This window comes from Melanerpes formicivorus, unplaced genomic scaffold (assembly GCF_026170545.1).
Source record: "Melanerpes formicivorus ecotype bairdi unplaced genomic scaffold, bMelFor1.0.p_v2 SCAF_85, whole genome shotgun sequence".
Taxonomy (NCBI): domain Eukaryota; kingdom Metazoa; phylum Chordata; class Aves; order Piciformes; family Picidae; genus Melanerpes; species Melanerpes formicivorus.
Genome location: NW_027142437.1, coordinates 2187615 through 2207089, shown reverse-complemented (window position 1 = coordinate 2207089; position 19475 = coordinate 2187615). Strand labels below are relative to the sequence as shown.

The 19475-nt window shown below is 54.8% G+C and overlaps 1 protein-coding gene across 5 annotated transcripts in view; it reads right to left on the bottom strand.

Moving 5' to 3' along the window:
- The window catches only part of FILIP1 (filamin A interacting protein 1), a 173559-nt gene that overhangs the window by 87599 nt on the left and 66485 nt on the right, over positions 1-19475 (bottom strand). Inside the window, exon 2 of one of the 5 annotated variants that reach the window (XM_068165161.1) lies at positions 6021-6314. The exons of the other annotated variants lie outside the window; for them this stretch is intronic. The gene's annotated coding sequence lies outside the window, so the exon portion shown is untranslated. The remainder of the gene's footprint in view (positions 1-6020; positions 6315-19475) is intronic. 5 annotated transcript variants of the gene reach the window in all.

Genomic DNA, 19475 nt, shown 5'->3' with positions numbered 1-19475 from the left:
CATTTGGGGGGAAAACTCATGAGGACAGCAGCAGCAGAGCAGCTGAATCAGTCCATAGGTTCACAGAATCATGGAATCACAGCATGGCAGAGGTTGGAAGGGACCTCCAGAGATCATCCAGTCCAATCCCCCTGCCAGAGCAGCAGCACCCAGGGCAGGCCACACAGGAACACATCCAGATGGGGCTTGAAAGTCTCCACAGAAGACTTCACAACCTCTCTGGGCAGCCTGAGGGTGTGCTCCCTCACCTAAAGCAGTGTCTCCTCATGCTCAGGTGGAACCTGTGTGTTCTAGCTTGTACCCATTGTTCCCTGTCCTGTCACATGGCTTAGTTGATTTGGTGGTATTGGATGATTAGAAGGGCTGTGGTCAGGAGGTCAGAGAGGTTCTCCTACCCCTCTGCTCTGCCCTGGGGAGGCCACAGCTGGAAGACTGTGTCCAGGTCTGGGCCCCTCAGGTCAGGAAGGACCTCAGGGAAGTGCTGGAGAGAGTCCATGGCAGAGGCACAAAGATGCTGGAGGGAGTGGAACATCTTCCTTATGAGGAGAACCTGAGGGCTCTGAAGCTTGAAGAGGAGAAACCTGAGAGGTGAGCTCCTGGCTGGGGCTAAAGCTGTGCAGGGGCAGTGGCCAGAGGCTGGAGCCAGGCTCTGCTGGGGGCTGCCCAATGCCAGCACAAGGGGCAGGGGTGGAAGCTGAGGCAGAGGAAGTGCCATGGAAACAGGAGGAAGAATTTGTTGGCTGTGAGGGTGAGAGCAGCCTGGCAGAGGCTGCCCAGGGGGGCTGTGGAGTCTCCCTGTGTGGAGCTCTTGCAAGGCCAGCTGGATGTGTTGCTGTGTGAGCTGCTGTGGGTGACCCTGCTGGGGCAGGGGGCTTGGGCTGGAGGAGCTCTGGAGCTCCCTGCCAGCCCCTGGCACTCTGTGACTTTGTGAAGGGTCAAACCTTTGATATTCACTCAGTAACTTCCAAAGAGTTTAAGGGCCCAAAGCAATGATCCAGCTGTTGCTCAGTGCTCTAGGAGCACAAAGCAGCTGTAAGGATGCCTGAGCTTTAATTGGAGCAGCGTGCAGCAGCCAGAACATACCAGAGGGCCTGGCTGAAACGCTGCGTGCTGGGAAGCAGTGCTGAGTGTTAGCACTCTGGACATCCCTCTGCATTTCTGCTGGCATCAGGATACAGAAGAACAGTTCCTGAGCAGTTGCATGACATTATTTCAGAGAATCAGAGAATCAACAAGGTTGGAAAAGACCTCAGAGATCAGCAAGTCCAACCTATCACCCAGCACCTCCTGACTAACTAAACCTCGGCTCCAACTGCCACATCCAAGCCTCTTTGGAACACCTCCAGGGATGGGGACTCCACCACCTCCCTGGGCAGCACATCCCAATGATGAATGACTCGCTCGGTGAAGAACTTCTTCCTCACCTTGAGCCTAAACCTCCCCTGGCGCAGCTTGAGACTGTGTCCTCTTGTTCTGGTGCTGCTTGCCTGGGAGAAGAGACCAACCCCCACCTGGCTACAACCTCCCTTCAGGGAGTTGGAGAGAGCAAGAAGGTCTCCCCTGAGCCTCCTCTCCTCCAGGCTAAGCAACCCCAGCTCCCTCAGCCTCTCCTCACAGGGCTGTGCTACAGACCCCTCCCCAGCTTTGTTGCCCTTCTCTGGACACCTTCCAGCAGCTCAACCTCCTTCCTACACTGAGGAGCCCAGAACTGGACACAGGACTCCAGGTGTGGCCTAACCAGTGCTGAGCACAGGGCAGAATGACCTCCCTGCTCCTGCTGGCCACACTCTTCCTGATGCAGGCCAGGATGCCATTGGCCTTCTTGGCCACCTGGGCACACTGCAGGCTCATGTTCAGCTGCTCTCAATCAGTCCCCCCAGGTCCCTCTCTGCCTGGCTGCTCTCAGCCACTCTGCCCCCAGCCTGTAGCACTGCCTGGGGTTGTTGTGGCCAGTGTGCAGCACCTGGCACTTGGATGTGTTCAATCTCCTGCCCTTGGACTCTGCCCATCTGCCCAGCCTGTCCAGGTCCCTCTGCAGAGCCTCTCTACCCTCCAGCAGATCAACTCCTGCCCCCAGCTTGGTGTCCTCAGCAAATTTACTGCTGATGGACTCAATGCCCTCATCCAGATTATCAATGAAGATGTTAAAGAGCACAGGGCCCAGCACTGATCCCTGGGGGACACCACTGGTGCCTGGCTGCCAGCTGGCTGTGGCACCATGCAGCACCACTCTCTGGGCTCAGCCCTCCCTACATCATATTTTCCCACCCCACATGATATTGGATATTAAACTGGAAGTCTTTTCTATCAGTCTCCTGTGCTCCTGAAGTCTTCCTATGCTCAGACACTTTGATTTCCACATTCATTGGCCACTCACTCCAGGATGTGCTCACAGTGTTGGTTCTTGGCATGGGAACTCCTCAGCCTCTCCTCTCTTGCCCTGCTTTGTTAAGCTTTAAGCACAAGGGCTAAAGGCTGGGGTTGTTTACTTCAGTCTGTGTTGTTGTTCTGGGCATGGCTCCTTTGGTTTCCACAAGCTAGCAGTCGACACAAGACTTTGTGAGACAACCCTTCTGCTAGTTTCACTGAGATCAGGAGGAAATCTGGGAGGAATTTGCTGAGTAGGATGTCAGGAGAGGACAGGCAGCACTCTGGTCCAACCCTTTCCCCCATCAGCAGCAATTTATTCTCCCTATAGCTCTTGCAAGGACAGCTCAGATTAGGCTGCCTTGCCAGGGCTGTTAGGATCAGATAACACCAAAGGTTCTTTGAACTTCATGTCTAGGCCCTCTTGCTAATTAGCTGTGCTGATGTTGGCTCTGCCCTGCTTTCCCTTGCAATTAATGCCAATCACAATGGTGTTACAATGCACACACAGTGATTCACAGCCGGGACAGAGCTGTTGCCTTTGGCTGCGCACTCCTCGTCTGGAGCTGAGCTGCAGATCTCACTGATTGAGCCATCACATGGAAGTGCTGGGGTGCTGAGAGGCCAGCAGCGTGTGGCAGGGTCGATGCAACTGGGTTGTGAGTGAGCCAGCCCTGGGATTGTTCCTCAGCTGTGGCTGGGGGGATTGTTGGCTGGGCAGGGTGTCCTGCCGAGGCTCCAGCGTGCAGGCTCTCTACAACTACCTGAAGGGAGGCTGTAGCCAGGAAGGGTTTGGGCTCTTCTCCCAGGCAACCAGCCCCAGAACAAGAGGACACAGTCTCAAGCTGTGCCAGGGGAAGTTTAGGCTGGAGGTGAGGAGAAAGTTCTTCACTGAGAGAGTCATTCACCATTGGGATGTGCTGCCCAGGGAGGTGGTGGAGTCCCCATCCCTGGAGGTGTTCAAGAGGGGATTGGATGTGGCACTTGGTGCCATGGTCTGGTCATGAGGTCTGTGGTGACAGGTTGGACTCGATGATCTTTGAGGTCTCTTCCAACCTTGGTGATTCTGTGATCTGTGATCTGGTGTTTGGAGCGGAGCGAAGCACTGTGCAGAAGCAGCTGCTGCAGAAGGGAGAAGGCAGAGAACTCAAGCACTGAGCAGCCAAGGCTCTGCCCAGCGATTCTCCATCCACACAGAGCACCAGGAGTGCAAAAGCATTCAAATATACTCAAGATGGAGACCACAGAATCACAGAATTGTCAGGGTTGGAAGGGACCTCAAGGATCAGCCAGTTCCAAGCCCCCTGCCATGGGCAGGGACACCTCACACCACAGCAGGTTGCTCACAGCCACCTCCAGCCTGGCTGCAAACACCTCCAGGCAGGAGGCTTCCACCACCTCCCTGGGCAGCCTGTGCCAGGCTCTCACCACCCTCCTGGGGAACAACTTCTTCCTCACAGCCAATCTCAATCTCCCCACTTCTAGTTCTGCTCCATCCCCCCCAGCCCTATTCCTCCCTGACACCCTCACAAGTCCCTCCCCAGCTTTCTTGAAGCCCCCTGCAGATCCTGGAAAGCCACAATTAGGTCTTCCCTGAGCCTCCTCTTCTCCAGGCTAAGCAACCCCAGCTCCCTCAGCCTCTCCTCACAGGGCTGTCCTCCAGACCCCTCCCCAGCCTTGTTGCCCTTCTCTGGACACATTCAAGTCTCTCAATGTCCTTCTTAAATTGAGGGGCCCAGAACTGGGCCCAGGACTCAAGAGTGGTCAGGCACTGGAACAAGCTGTCCAGGCAGGTGGTGGAACCACCATCCCTGGAGGTATTCAAGAACTGTGTGGACATGGCACTTCAGGACCTGATTGAATGGCCATGGTGGTCTCAGGTTGAGGCTTGGACTCACTGATCTTAGAGGTCTGCCCCAGCTGCAGCAGTTGGATGACTCTGAGCCTGTGCAGAGGCATGTGCTGAGCAGTGCTCCCCAGCTGCACTTGGATGCTGCAGGAAGCAGACGTGCCAGGCTCTGGACTCTTCCACAGCCAAGCCACACTGTGCCCAGGGAGCTGAGACCTGCTGCTTGGTTTGGTTGTGCAGATGACTGCAGTGCTTGTCTCAGGCATGCTGGTCAGAGGGGAGTGTGAAGCCAAATGACTAACACAATGAAGAATGGAACAAAAATCCACCCTTGGTAATTGTGGAGTTTCCTGGACTTCTAACCATTGACACCTACAGCACTGGGCTATTGTTCTCCCTAATCCTCCTCCAGTCTCCTGTCCTCACAGGCAAACAAGGAAAGGTCTTTGTTCCTTCTGACAGGAAGGCATTTATGTCACCTGTGTGCTTTGGTGAGAGCATGTGCTAGCTGTGTGCTGCTGGAGTCTTGGCATGGAGGTATGGATCCAGGACAATCCTCCACTCACTATCACAGTACCACAGAACATCAAAGGTTGGAAAGGACCTCCAGAGGTCATCCAGCCCAAGCCCCCTGCCAGAGCAGCAGCACCCAGGGCAGGCCACACAGCAATGCAGCCAGGGGGGGTTGGAAAGGCTCCAGAGCAGGAGACTCCACAACCTCTCTGGGCAGCCTGCTCCAGGCCTCCCTCACCCCAAAGAAGTTTCTCCTCCTGGGCAGCTGAAACCTTCTCTGCTCAAGTTTGTCTCCAGTGCTCCTTGGCTTCTTGCTGTGCAGCACCCACAAGAGCTTGGCCCCCTCCCCTTGACCCCCAGCCCTCAGCTCTTGAGAGACATTGAGCAGATCCCTCTCAGCCTTCTCCTCTCCAGGCTAAACAGCCCCAGGGCTCTCAGGCTCTCTTCATAGGGGAGATGCTCAAGTCTCCTAATCAGTTTGGACAAGCAATCCACAGGGCTGTAATTCCTCTACAGGCTAGGAGAGGACTTGTGGCTTCTCTAGCTATAGAACACCACCACTGCCTTCACCCTTTCACCTGCTCTGCTGCCTGTGCTGGACATGGTTTAATCCCCATGGCAGTGCTGGGTTGAGAGTGGGACTTGATGGAGAGGGTCCAGAGGCCCACAAGAATGATCAGGGGGTTGGAGCAGCTCTGCTGCCAGGCCAGGCTGAGGGAGCTGGGGGTGTTCAGCCTGGAGAAGAGAAGGCTGCAGGCAGAGCTCAGAGCAGCCTGCCAGGAGCTGAAGGGGCTGCAAGAAGGCTGCAGAGAGACTGTTGGCAAAGGGCTGCAGGGCCAGCAGCAGGGCCAATGGCTTCAAAGCAGAGCAGAGCAGAGCAGCTTGAGCTTGGATGTGAAGAACAAGTTCTGCAGCAGGAGGGTGGTGGAGCACTGGAACAGGCTGCCCAGGGTTGAGGCCTGATCCCTGGAGATACTCAAGGTGAGGCTCCATGAGGTCCTGGGCAGCCTGATCTAGTTGGGGCTGTCCCTGCTGACTGCTGGGAGGTCAGACTGGATGACCCTTGGAGGTCCCTTCTGGCCTGGACCATTCTATGGCTCTGTGACCTTGGAGGCCTTTTCTAACCGAAACAAGGATTCTGTGAACAGCTGTTTGCTTGGAAAACAACCCTGAGAGGAGTAGGCACAGGCATAGTGTCAAGAAGGAAAGAGAAGGATCCTTGCAGACCCCATCTCCAGAGGCCATCTGAAGCTGTGCAATCTGTGTGGAAGCAGCAAAGGATTTCACAAACCTGGAAGAGGAAAGGCAGGCCTGGCTGAGGCAGATTTATAGGCCTTTAACACCCTTCTCCTGATTCCAAGATCAACTCCTCTCTGGGCAAATGATGGCAGGGATTCTCAAAGAACAGACTCTCTGCTGGTGCAGTTCCATGGGCTTTGTCACTTTCAGGAACACTTGTGGTTTCAGCTGGAAGGCTTCTGCCTGAGTAATGCCTGCTGAGCAACTGAGGACTAACATAGACTTCTTTCACAAAGATTCCTGGTTCCCAGGCTTCATCTGGACAAACATCTTGGATGCATGAGGCCTGAGGAATGACAAGCTCTTAGATCATGATTCAGTCACAAAAACCCCAATAAACTCCCATGCAGCCCTCCAGCCATGCTTTGATTGCTGTGCCTCCCAGCTGCCAGCAAGGGCAAACAGGAGTCAGAGAGAAGAGGCAGCTCAAGGAGCTGACACCGTGGCTTGAAAGAGTCCAGCACAGGGCCACAGAAAGGATTAGGGGGGTGGAAGATCTCCCTTAGGAGGAGAGCCTGAGGGAGCTGAGGGCTCTGGAGCTTGGAGAGGAGGAGCCTGAGAGGTGAGCTCCTTGCTGGAGCTGAAGGGAGGTTGTAGACAGGCAGAGGTTGGTCTCTTCTCCCAGGCAGCCAGCACCAGAACAAGAGGACACAGTCTCAGGCTGTGCCAGGGGAGGTTCAGGTTGGATGTTAGGAGGAAGTTCTACACAGAGAGAGTGATTGCCCATTGGAATGGGCTGCCTGGGGAGGTGGTGGAGTCACCATCCCTGGAGATGTTCAGGAGGAGACTTGCTGGGGTGCTTGGTGCCATGGGTTAGCTGTTCAGGTGGTGTTGGATTGGTTGATGGGTTGGACACGATGATCTTGAAGGTCTCTTCCAACCTGGTTTATTCTAGTCTAGTTTAAGTCACTCATCAACTGAACAGGCCCAGAGCCCTCATTCTTATTCTATTCTTATTCTTAAAGCTGTGCAGGGGCAGTGCCCAGAGGCTGGAGCCAGGCTCTGCTGGGGGCTGCCCAATGCCAGCACAAGGGGCAGTGGTGGAAGCTGAGGCAGAGGAAGTGCCATGGAAACAGCAGGGACATTTTTTTTCCCTGTGAGGGTGAGAGAAGCCTGGAAGAGGCTGCCCAGGGGGCTGTGGAGTCTCCCTCTCTGGAGACATTCAAAACCCAGCTGGATGTGTTGCTGTGTGATCTGCCCTAGGTGACCCTGCTCTGGGAGGAGGTTGGACTGGATGAGCTTTGGAGGTCCCTTCCAGCCCCTAACATCCTGTGATCAAACAAACCCAGCACTAGGTCTGGTGTGGGGTTAGGTATTTACTTTCCAGAGTGGCTACCTGGCTGAAAAGGACTGGTGAGGAGCAAGACAGGTGCCAAGAGTGCTACCTGCCTGGGGTGCAGCCTTTTCAGCATGTTCCAAGTGAGCTGGGAGACATGACAGGAGGTTGGTTCCTCTTTTCAGTGCCCCTGGAGCATCCTGTGTGCAGGACTACTCCTGATGTGAAGGAGAAGCATGGATCTTTGGAGGAAATGAAGGCCCTTGTGTCCTGGGCCCTTGCATGCAGCTGATGGATCTTCCCTTGGGACACTGCACCCTCTGAATGAGCACTGTGCCCTAAAATGCTTCTCCACATGCTGCTCTCACAGCCCTTCTGAGTTATGTGCACTGGAGCTGGATTTCAGCTGGAAATCAAACTGTGACCTTCCCATGAAGATCAAGCCAGCAGTGTCACCACCAGCTTCAGTCCAAAGCCACTACACATTTGTTTGACCATCTGACAGCCAGAATGTGCCTGGAAAATGGTAAGAGAGGTGATGCAGCTTAGCTGGGCCTACCACAGATATTCTCACCCCTGCAGATGGGCAATCTTGGGTGTGAGGGAGGCATCAGTCATTTCCTCCTCTTGACAGCACAGCTGTCAACCTGTGAGCTGATAACCTGTGTGTGAGATCAAATACACTGTGCCCTTAGGAACCTTCTGGTTCTCAAGACCACTGCTGCCAGAACGAAGCATTTTCTACTTCCAGGCTGGCAAGAAACTGCTGAAAGCAGCCAGAGAGAGGAGGGGGCTGACCATAGAATAGAATAGAATAGAATAGAATAGAATAGAATAGAATAGAATAGAATAGAATAGAATAGAATAGAATAGAATAGAATAGACCAGGTTGGAAGAGACCTTCAAGATCATTGTGTCCAACCTATCATCCAACACCACCTAAACAACTAACCCATGGCACCAAGCACCCCAGCAAGTCTCCTCCTGAACACCTCCAGTGATGGTGACTCCACCACCTCCCCAGGCAGCCCATTCCAATGGGCAATCACTCTCTCTCTGTGTAAAACTTCCTCCTGACCTCCAGCCTGAACCTCCCCTGGCACAGCCTGAGACTGTGTCCTCTTGTTCTGGTGCTGGCTGCCTGGGAGAAGAGACCAACCTCTGCCTGGCTACAACTTCCCTTCAGGTAGTTGTAGAGAGCAATGAGGTCACCCCTGAGCCTCCTCCTCTCCAGGCTAAGCAACCCCAGCTCCCTCAGCCTCTCCTCACAGGGCTGTGCTCCAAATCCCTCCCCAGCTTCGTTGCCCTTCTCTGGACACCTTCCAGCAAGTCAACCTCCTTCCTAACCTGAGGAGCCCAGAACTGGACACAGGACTCAAGGTGTGGCCTAACCAGTGCAGTGTACAGGGGCAGAATGACCTCCCTGCTCCTGCTGGCCACACTGTTCCTGATGCAGGCCAGGATGCCATTGGCCCTCTTGGCTGCCTGGGCACACTGCAGGCTCATGTTCAGCCTACCATCAACCAGCACCCCCAGGTCCCTCTCTGCCTGGCTGCTCTCAGCCACTCTGACCCCAGCCTGTAGCTCTGCCTGGGGTTGTTGTGGCCAATGTGCAGAACCTGGCACTTGGATGTGTTCAATCTCCTGCCCTTGGACTCTGCCCATCTGCCCAGCCTGTCCAGGTCCCTCTGCAGAGCCTCTCTACCCTCCAGCAGATCAACTCCTGCCCCCAGCTTGGTGTCCTCACAGCTTTTGCCTCTGAGCCCCTTGGCCTTATCTTTGCCACAACCAACCAAGACACCTAAAACTGATATATCACTGAGGTGACACAGCAATGGAAAGTCAAGTCATCCTGTGGTCCCTGCAATCACAGTATCAGCCAGGGTTGGAAGGGACCACAAGGATCAGCCAGTTCCAACCCCCCTGCCATGGGCAGGGACACCCCACACTAGATCAGCATTGCCAGAGCCTCAGCCAACCTGGGCTTAAACACCTCCAGGTGTTTTCTTACTTTAACCTAGGAATGAGCCACAGGGCAAAAAGGGAATGCAGTTAGGAAATGAGGAAAGGAACTCTTGTTAGCTTCCCACACAATCTGTTTGGACTTTTCACTTTAAAATGGTTTCTTTTCTTTCAAAGTCAAAGATTTCAAAGATTTTAACAAAACAAAAGCTAGATGTCCCAAATGCAAGTCTGAAGCTTCAGGTCAAGGCAACTATTTGGTTGCCTTTTGCTGACCTCTCCTATGGAGACAGACTGAGGGAGTTGGGGTTGTGCAGGCTGGAGAGGAGAAGGCTCCCAGGAGACCTCATTGTGGCCTTCCAGGATCTGCAGGGGGCTCCAAGAAAGCTGGGGAGGGACTTGGGAGGGTGTCAGGGAGGGACAGGACTGGGGGGGATGGAGCAAAACTAGAAGTGGTTAGATTCAGATTGGATGTTAGGAAGAAGTTGTTCCCCATGAGGGTGGTGAGAGCCTGGCACAGGCTGCCCAGGGAGGTGGTGGAAGCCTCCTGCCTGGAGGTTTTTGCAGCCAGGCTGGAGGTGGCTGTGAGCAACCTGCTGTGGTGTGAGGTGTCCCTGCCCATGGCAGGGGGGTTGGGACTGGCTGAGCCTTGAGCTCCCTTCCAAGCCTGACAATCCTGTGATTCTATGTAAACTGTGAATCCCATACTTGGATTGGTTGATGGGTTGGACACGATGATCTTGAAGGTCTCTTCCAACCTGGTTTGGTTTATTCTAAACAAATAAAGGTTTATTCTATATTCCTTCCAGCAGCCAGGACTAGAACAGCTCTGGTTTGCCTGAAACAAGGGAACAGCCACAGCTCCATTTGACATTTGCCTCATTCACCTTTCCTTGCTTTCACAAAAACGACCCCAAATGATCAGGCTGCAGAGACTCTCACAGAGCTCACAGCAAAAGGGAGGAACCTCCCCCCGGGGGACCTGCATCTTCCACAAGGAGCTGCCTCCAAGAGACAGCAGCCTGAAACACATCTGCAGCATCTCAGATTTCAGCTGTCAACCCAGAGAGGGAGCAAGCTCCAAAGCTCCCTCAGTGAGTCCTTTGTAGGAGGCTTCAGTTGTTGATAGAGCCCAAGTGCCAGCCTGCATCTGAGTGCCTGCTCCCTGGCAGGAGGGGAATTTAACCCCCCGCTGCCTTCTGGGCTGCCTTCCACCCCCCAGGAGCTTCCCCACCCTGCCAAGTTTAAACTGCTTTCAGAACAAAGAGTTAAAAACAGGCTCTGATGCTGAACCTGCCCTTGGGTTCCACTATCATTTTTGGTAGGCTTACAGGAATTGTTTTTCCTCCCACTGCAAAAAGGACCAAAGGAAAAGCAAAAGGAATTCTCTGGCTACATCCACACTGGAGATTAACCACGTCCAGGACTGCTCTCTGGCTGTGAGGCCAGCTGTCCTGGAAAATCCTTACAATCCTTCAGGCTCTCAAGCCCTCTGAGCATCCATAACGTGCTGGCTGCATCCACACTGCCCCCTGGGAGTTGCTCCTAGCCCGTGCTGGCTCCCCAGACAGGCTCTCAGATGGTTCAGCAGGGTGTCCAGTGAGCAGCCTGGCCCAGGGCGTGCTGGGGCCTGCTCCAGTGCTTCAGTGAGAGTACACACAGATGTTCACCTTGCAGGATCTGTGCTCATGCCCTGGCAGCCTCTCATTTACAGCCTTTCCTTTCCACAGCCTGCTCCTTTACAAACAGAGGAAGTGGAAAACCAATCAGCTGTGCAAAGGGAAAGTGCAACTCACCCTCAGCACACAGTCTGGGGAGAGGGAGCCAGCAGAGGGGGGTGGGGAAGCAGAGAATCCCTTTTCTCCCCAGCTAAGTTAGGCCTAGGTCCCCCAGCAGCATATTACTTGTTCCAGAGGTGTGTTTGACAGTGGCTACTGAAGGATGATCTGGAGACAGAGCAGCTCAGCAGGGGTCAGGAAGCAGAGAGGTTGCACAGCAACCCCACCTCGCACCAGGCTTCTCCTGGCTCTTTGCTGCGCTCAGGGGCACAACCTTTGAGCTCTTCCTCTTGTCACTGATAAGAAGGGCAGCACTTGGAGGCTCCAGGGTGGCCTTTGCATTATTTCAAGCCCTGGCCTTCACTTGTCTTCACTACTTGTAGAGAGGTAAAAGGCAAGGAGAGTCTTAGCTCATTCCTGGCAGTGCCAGCCCAGGGCCTGTCATTATTTCCCAGCTCTCCTGCAGGCTTTCCACTGACTTCAGAAGTTGTGGCAGAGGCAGTAAAGGAATAAATGTCAGCCCAACTGATCTAAGTAATACCAGTGCCTCATGCTGGCAGGGAGCAGCACAAAACCCTGCAGAATCCTCACCTGGGCATCACAAAAGCCCTTACCCACTGGGATAACTTTCTTTAACAGAGACCATGTCATAGGATCACAGAATCCCAGAGCTGTCAAGGCTCAGCCAGTCCCAACCCCCTACCATGGGCAGGGACACCTCACACTACAGCAGGTTGCTCACAGCCACATCCAGCCTGGCTGCAAACACCTCCAGGCAGGAGGCTTCCACCACCTCCCTGGGCAGCCTGTGCCAGGCTCTCACCACCCTCCTGGGGAACAACTTCTTCCTCACAGCCAATCTCAATCTCCCCACTTCTAGTTTTGCTCCATTCCCCCCAGTCTGTCACTCCCTGACACCCTCAAAAGTCCCTCTCCAGCTCATCCTCCTGGCCCTTCTCTGGACACCTTCCAGCACCTCCAGATCCTTCCTGGCACAGAGGCTCCAGGACTGGCCCCAGAGCTCCAGCTGTGGTCTCAGCAGAGTGGAGCAGAGGGGCAGAATCCCCTCCCTGCCCTGCTGGCCACACTTCTCTTGCTGCAGCCCAGGCTCTGCTTGGCTCTCTGGGCTGCAAGTGCTCACTGCTGGCTCCTGCTGAGCTTCTCCTACCCCAGCACCCCCAGGTCCTTTTCTGGAGGGCTGCTCTCAGGCCAGTCCCTGCCCAGCCTATAGCAGTGCCTGGGATTGCCCTGCCCCAGCTGCAGGACTTTGCCCTTGGTCTTGTTGAACCTCATGAGGTTGCCATGGGCTCACCTCTGCAGCCTGTCAAGGTCTCTGTGGATGGATCCCTTCCCTCCACCTAGAGCAGCTCACACAGCAACACATCCAGATGGGGTGTGAATATCTCCAGAGAAGTTGATATTGAGAATATCAGTACTCAACATATCAGTATCACCCTCAGAAGTCCCTCCCCAGCTTTCTTGGAGCCCCCTTCATGTCCTGGAAGGCCACCAGAAGGTCTCCTGGGAGCCTTCTCTTCTTGTAACTAAAACTGCCTGATGCCAGATTTGTTTCTTTCATGTCTGTGGCTTCTTGGGAGCCCAATTGGAACAGGAACCAAACCTGAGTGCGCTGTGCTTGTCCTGGTGCAGCTAGCCACACACCCTGCCTTACCTGACTGCTTCTCAGAAAGGTTGAAGTTTCTTTGGTTTTGCTTTCCCCCCTAGGAGAGAGGGAACAAACCAAATCTCAGCTGCTCTTCCTAGAAAGCAACTTCAGTGCAGGGCCATGGAAAAGCACTTTCAAAAGCTCCTGCAAATGGAGTGGGTGTTTCACAAGCACAAATCCTCCCTGTCCAGCTGTAAGTACCTCTCCTGTGTGACTCAGCTGGGAGCTCAGTTTTCATCCACAGCCTCCAGTGTCTCTCAAGTGGAGACTGAGCTTTCTGAGGCTGGGTTAAGAATTCATTCTTCACTCTGAGTCATGCAGCTCCATTACAGAATCACAGAAAACATCTGGCTAGAAGAGCCTTCCAAGATCATCCAGGCCAACCTTTGACCCAGTTTAGAGTCAATCCTAAACCATGTCTGCAAGCTCCAGCTCCACAGGCTGCTTAAACACTTCCAGGGATGCTGACTCCCCCTCTGCCCTGGGCAGACCACTCCAATCACAGAATCAGCCAGGCTGGGTAAGACCTCAGAGGTCATCAAGTCCAACCCAGGACCTAACACCTAACAGCTCCTGACAACTAAACCATGGCCCCAAGTGCCACATCCAGTCTTGTTTTGAGCACCCCCAGGGATGGTGACTCCACCAGCTCCCTGGGCAGCACATTCCAGTGGCCAATTATTCTTCCTGTGAAGAACTTTCTCCTCACCTCAAGCCAGTGTTTGAGAACCCTCTCTGTGAACAAATACTTTCTGCCATCCAGCCTGAACCTCCCTTGGTGCATCCTGAAACCATTTCCTCTGGCCCTGTCTCTTGACACCAAGGAGAAGAGGCTGCCCCCTCCTCTCTCCAACCTCCCTTCAGGGAGCTGTAGAGAGCAATGAGGTCTCCCCTGAGCCTCCTCTCCTCCAGACTGAACACCCCCAGCTCCCTCAGTCCCTCCTCACAGGCCAGGTGCTCCAGGCCCTTAGAATCACAGAATTGTTCAGGGTTGGAAGGGAGCTCAAGGCTCAGCAGGGGCAGGGACACCTCACACTACAGCAGGCTGCTCAGAGCCTCGTTGCCCTTCTGCCCCTCTGTTGGAGCCCACCCTGGCTCCTGCCTGGGAGGCAGAGCATGCCCTGCTGTGATCTCCATGGCAAAAGGGGCTGGGCAGCAGGCTCCAGCTTCCCTGTGAGAGGACATGGCTGGAGGCCATCACTGCACCCTGGGGTGTGCTGGGAGGGCTCAGCTCTGCTCCTCTGAGCCACCACTGAGCTCTGCAAAGAGGCTGTGCCCCTAATTTGGGCAGGTCAGAAAGCTGCCTGAGGTTGGATCCATAAATGCCTCACCACAAAGGGAGGTTCTGCCGTTGGATGGGGGAGGCAGGGGCAGGTATTTGACACCTCGTTATCAGCATCTGACACAGTGCCACACTTGGTGGCAAATGTTAGCACATGACAGAGGCTGTGGGACTGTGCCCACCCCTCAGCCCCTGCTATGACCAACCCTGCCAACTTTGTGCTAATGAAGTTGCAAGCTCAAGCAGCTTGTGCTGCTGGGATGGATTTTCACAAGGCATCAGCACCCAGACTGCTGCTGCAGGGACACTGCTGGCTGAGAGGAGCAGAGAACCCAGTGTGACCCAAAACTACTGGAAAGGGTCAAAACCTCAGCCTGGAGAGGCTGTGGGGAGGGCTGAGAGCAGCCTGCCAGTACCTGGAGGGGGCCTGCAGGAAGGATGGGGAGAGACTGTTTGCAAGGGCCTGCAAGGGGCAATGGCTTCAAACCAGAGAAGGGCAGACTGAGACTGGATGTCAGGCAGCGGGTGGAGGAACACTGGCACAGGCTGCCCAGGGAGGTGGTTGAGGCCCCATCCCTGGAGATATTCAGGGGGAGGACCAAGGAGGCCCTGGGGAGCCTGCTCTAGTTGGGGCTGTCCCTGCTGAGTGCAGAGGGGATGGACTGGATGAGCTCTGGAGGTCCCTTCCAGCCTGGACCATTCTATGAGTTAATGACTCTAACCTCACCCCTACTGAGCTACCTACCTGGGAAAGGACCTCACCTGGCTCCAGCCACACCTCCTCACCCTGAGCTGCCTTCTATTGGCATTAGAAGTGGGGAGAATTTGGCCATTACTGCCCCAAACAGATGACTGAAGAAACACCACTAAAGACTGGATCTCTGTCAGCTTCCTTTTACTCCAAGTGAAACCAGAGACTCATTTTAAATAATTGAGGTCAGCCTGGATGAGGGCATTGAGTCCAGCAGCAGTGAGTGTGCAGCTGACAGCAAGCTGGGGGCAGGAGTTGATCTGCTGGAGGGTAGAGAGGCTCTGCAGAGGGACCTGGACAGGCTGGACAGATGGGCAGAGGCCAAGGGCAGGAGATTGAACACATCCAAGTGCCAGGTGCTGCACATTGGCCACAGCAACCCCAGGCAGTGCTACAGGCTGGGGTCAGAGTGGCTGAGAGCAGCCAGGCAGAGAGGGACCTGGGGGTGCTGGTGGAGAGCAGCTGAACATGAGCCAGCAGTGTGCCCAGGGGGCCAAGAAAGCCAATGGCATCCTGGCCTGCATCAGGAACAGTGTGGCCAGCAGGAGCAGGGAGGTCATTGTGCCCTGTGCTCAGCACTGCTTAGGCCACACCTGGAGTCCTGTGTCCTCAGTTCAGGAAAGAGGTTGAGATGCTGGAAGGTGTCCAGAGAAGGGCAACAAAGCTGGGGAGGGGTCTGGAGCACAGCCCTGTGAGGAGAGGCTGAGGGAGCTGGGGTTGCTTAGCCTGGAGAAGAGGAGGCTCAGGGGAGACCTTCTTGCTCTCTGCAACTCCCTGAAGGGAGGCTGTAGCCGGGTGGGGGTTGGTCTCTTCTCCCAGGCAGTCAGCACCAGAACAAGAGGACACAGTCTCAAGCTGTGCCAGGGGAGGTTTAGGCTGGAGGTGAGGAGAAAGTTCTTCCCAGAGAGAGAGATTGGCCATTGGGATGTGCTGCCCAGGGAGGTGGTGGAGTCCCCACCCCTGGAAGTGTTTAAGAAGAGCCTGGATGTGGCACTTGGAGCCATGCTTTGGTTGTCAGGAGGTGTTGGGTGACAGCTTGGACTGGCTGATCTGTGAGGTCTTTTCCAAGCTGGCTGACTCTGTGATTCTAAGTCTTGGGGCACCACTGAGTTTCTCAGCACAAGGTTAAAGACTGCTTTGAATTTTCACAGCAAAGCAAGAAAAAGGAAGAGGTTTGGTCATCATCCAGCCAAGAGGAGGAGGCTCAGACACAGAGGGTATGGGATTGGGAAGGCAGAAAATAACTGAGGGGAATGACTCTTCCTCTTCATTGAGGGGAAAGTGTCTGCCCAGCAGTTATGTCATGTCTCTGCTCTGCTTATTTGGTGACTTAAATAGCTTTCAGCTGCCTGCAAGGAAGTTTAGGTGGCTGAGAAATTACCTCTGGGCTGCCTCTCCTGTTCAGGTGTGGTGGACTCATGGCCTTGGCAAGGCCCTGCTGTGGTCCCTGTTGGCCTCTCTGTCTCATCTTGGCCCTGCAGGGAGGGAGCCAGACCCTGTGCTGCCCTGGCAGCTGATTTCTTAGGTGTAGATGCTAGGTGTGGCCAGAAGTCTGACCTCTCCTCCTGCCTGTGAATTGCTCAGAATGGTCCTGTTGCTGCTTTGTGGCTTCTCACCTGTGGTCTGGGCCAAGGAGGTAAAGGCAGTGCTCTCCCTGTGGGGATGCAGCCTCACTTTTTACCATCTTCAGCTGCTATCACAGTCTCACACTCTCACAGTATAACTCAGGTTGGAAAGGACCTCGAGGATCATCAAGTCCAACCTGTCACCACAGACCTCATGACTAGAGCATGGCTCCAAGTGCCACATCCAATCCCCTCTTGAACACCTCCAGGGATGGGGACTCCACCACCTCCCTGGGCAGCACATCCCAATGGCCAATGACTCTCTCAGTGGAGAACTTTCTCCTCACCTCGAGTCTAAACCTCCCCTGGCACAGCCTGAGACTGTGGCTTGAGCTGCTGTGTTTAGTTGTCTTAAGAAACAAGATGCAACAGGAAGTATTCTCCTGTCCTCATTTCACCTTCCACACACTCTGTTACAGTGAGAATAAACCTCACTCAGGTTTCTGTCCCTAGTGACAGCAGGTCAAGAGAGGTGATTCTTCCCCTCTTCTCTGCTCTTCTTGTGGCCTTCCAGGATCTGCAGGGAGCTACAGGAAAGCTGGGGAGGGACTTGTGAGGGTGTCAGGGAGGGATAGGACTGGGGGGGATGGAGCAAAACTAGAAGTGGGGAGATTGAGATTGGATGTGAGGAAGAAGTTGTTGGCCAGGAGGGTGGTGAGAGCCTGGCACAGGCTGCCCAGGGAGGTGGTGGAAGCCTCCTGCCTGGAGGTGTCTGCAGCCAGGCTGGAGGTGGCTGTGAGCAACCTGCTGTGGTGTGAGGTGTCCCTGCCCATGGCAGGGGGGTTGGGACTGGCTGAGCCTTGAGCTCCCTTCCAGCCCTGACAGTTCTATGATTGTATGAGAGCCCCACCTCGAGTACTGCCTCCAGTTCTGCTGTTCCCATCAGAAGGACACAGAAATGTTGGAGTGAGTCCAGAGGAGGACCACAAACATGACCCAAGGACTGGAGCACCTCTGCTAGGAGGATAGGTTGATGGAGATGGGGTTGCTCAGTCTGGAGAGGACTTTGGGAGGATCTCATAGCTGCCTTCCAGCACCTGAGAGGATCCTACAGGAGGGCTGGGGAGGGACTTTTCATAAAGCTGTCTAGCAACAGGACAAGGGCAAACAGCTTGAAGCTGAGAGTAGATTTAGAGTGGATCTTAGCAAGAAATTCTTCAGTACAAGGGTGATGAGGCTCTGGAACAGGCTGCCCAGAGTGGCTGTGGATGCCCCCTCCCTGGTGTTCTTTAGACTCAGGCTGGATGAGACCTTGGGCAGCTAATCCAGTTGAGAGACATCCCTGCCCAAGGCAGGGGGGTTGGAGTAGATGATCCCTGAGGTCCCTTCCAACCTAAGCCATTCCATGACAGTGTCTCAGTGAGCTTTGAGTACCACCTCTTTCCTCTTCAAAGTCACTGCACAGACCACAGATGAAAGCTTTTCCTGACCTCTTTTTGTCAGCATTAATGCTGCTGGATTTTCACTGGGGGGGGGTCCTCAGACCTGCCCAGCTGAAAGTTGAAGGGCAGCTCTCCACAGCACCCAGGGGCTGAGGGGTAAGCACAGCTGTCCAGAGAAAGCAAACTCAGACTAGCTGGTTAAGTCTCCACTGGAGAGGAGAGGAGAGGAGAGGAGAGGAGAGGAGGAGGAGAGGAGAGGAGAGGAGAGGAGAGGTGAGGAGAGGTTCGGAGAGGAGAGGAGAGGTTCGGAGAGGAGAGGTTTGGAGAGGAGAGGTTCGGAGAGGAGAGGAGAGGTTCGGAGAGGAGAGGTTCGGAGAGGAGAGGTTCGGAGAGGAGAGGTTCGGAGAGGAGAGGAGAGGAGAGGTTCGGAGAGGAGAGGTTCGGAGAGGAGAGGAGAGGAGAGGTTCGGAGAGGAGAGGAGAGGTTCGGAGAGGAGAGGTTCGGAGAGGAGAGGAGAGGAGAGGTTCGGAGAGGAGAGGTTCGGAGAGGAGAGGAGAGGTTCGGAGAGGAGAGGTTCGGAGAGGAGAGGTTCGGAGAGGAGAGGAGAGGTTCGGAGAGGTTCGGAGAGGAGAGGAGAGGAGAGGAGAGGAGAGGAGAGGAGAGGAGAGGAGAGGAGAGGAGAGGAGAGGAGAGGAGAGGAGAGGAGAGGTTCGGAGAGGAGAGGTTCGGAGAGGAGAGGTTCGGAGAGGAGAGGAGAGGAGAGGAGAGGAGAGGAGAGGAGAGGAGAGGAGAGGAGAGGAGAGGAGAGGAGAGGAGAGGAGAGGAGAGGAGAGGAGAGGAGAGGAGAGGAGAGGAGAGGAGAGGAGAGGAGAGGAGAGGAGAGGAGAGGAGGAGGAATAGACCAGGTTGAAAAAGACCTTTGAGATCATCCAACCCAACCTCCCACCCAACACATCTGATCAACTCAACCATGGCACCAAGTACAAATCCTTCATGGCTGACTGGTGCCTTACATCCTGAGGATGCATTTCAGAAGTGTTCTTCCCATTGTACACACCATTAGCAGCTGGCACTGCCATTAGTCAGGAGGGGCAGGGTTCTGCTGGAGAGAGGCCAAGGGAGGCTCCCAGGATGCTGAAGGGACTGCAGCACTGCCTGGGGAGGAGAGGCTGAGAGCCCTGGGGCTGTGCAGTCTGCAGAGGAGAAGGCTGAGAGGGATCTGATCAATGGCTATCAATAGCTGAGGGCTGGGGGGCAGGAGGCAGGGGACAGGCTCTGCTCAGCTGCACCCTGGGATAGGACAAGGAGCAGTGGATGGAAACTGCAGCCCAGGAGGTTGCAGCTCAGCAGGAGGAGGAACTTCTGCCCTGGGAGGCTCCCAGAGCCCTGGAGCAGGCTGCCCAGAGAGGTTGTGGAGTCTCCTGCTCTGGAGCCTTCCCAGCCCTGTCTGGATGTGTTCCTGTGTGCCCTGTGCTGCATTCTCTGCTCCTGCTCTGGCAGGGGGCTTGGACTGGAAGCTCTCCAGAGGTCCCTTCCACCCCCTAACATCCTGTGATTATCTTTATGGCAGGGAAAAATCATCTTTGTTTGTGTAACCCTGTTAGGCAAAACAGCAACACATCTAAGAAAGAAAATAACTTCTTGATGCCAAGGGAGTGGAAATCAGCACCAAGAATGACAACTTCAGGAGGATTCTGTGATGCACTGCAGCTTTCAGCCAACTGC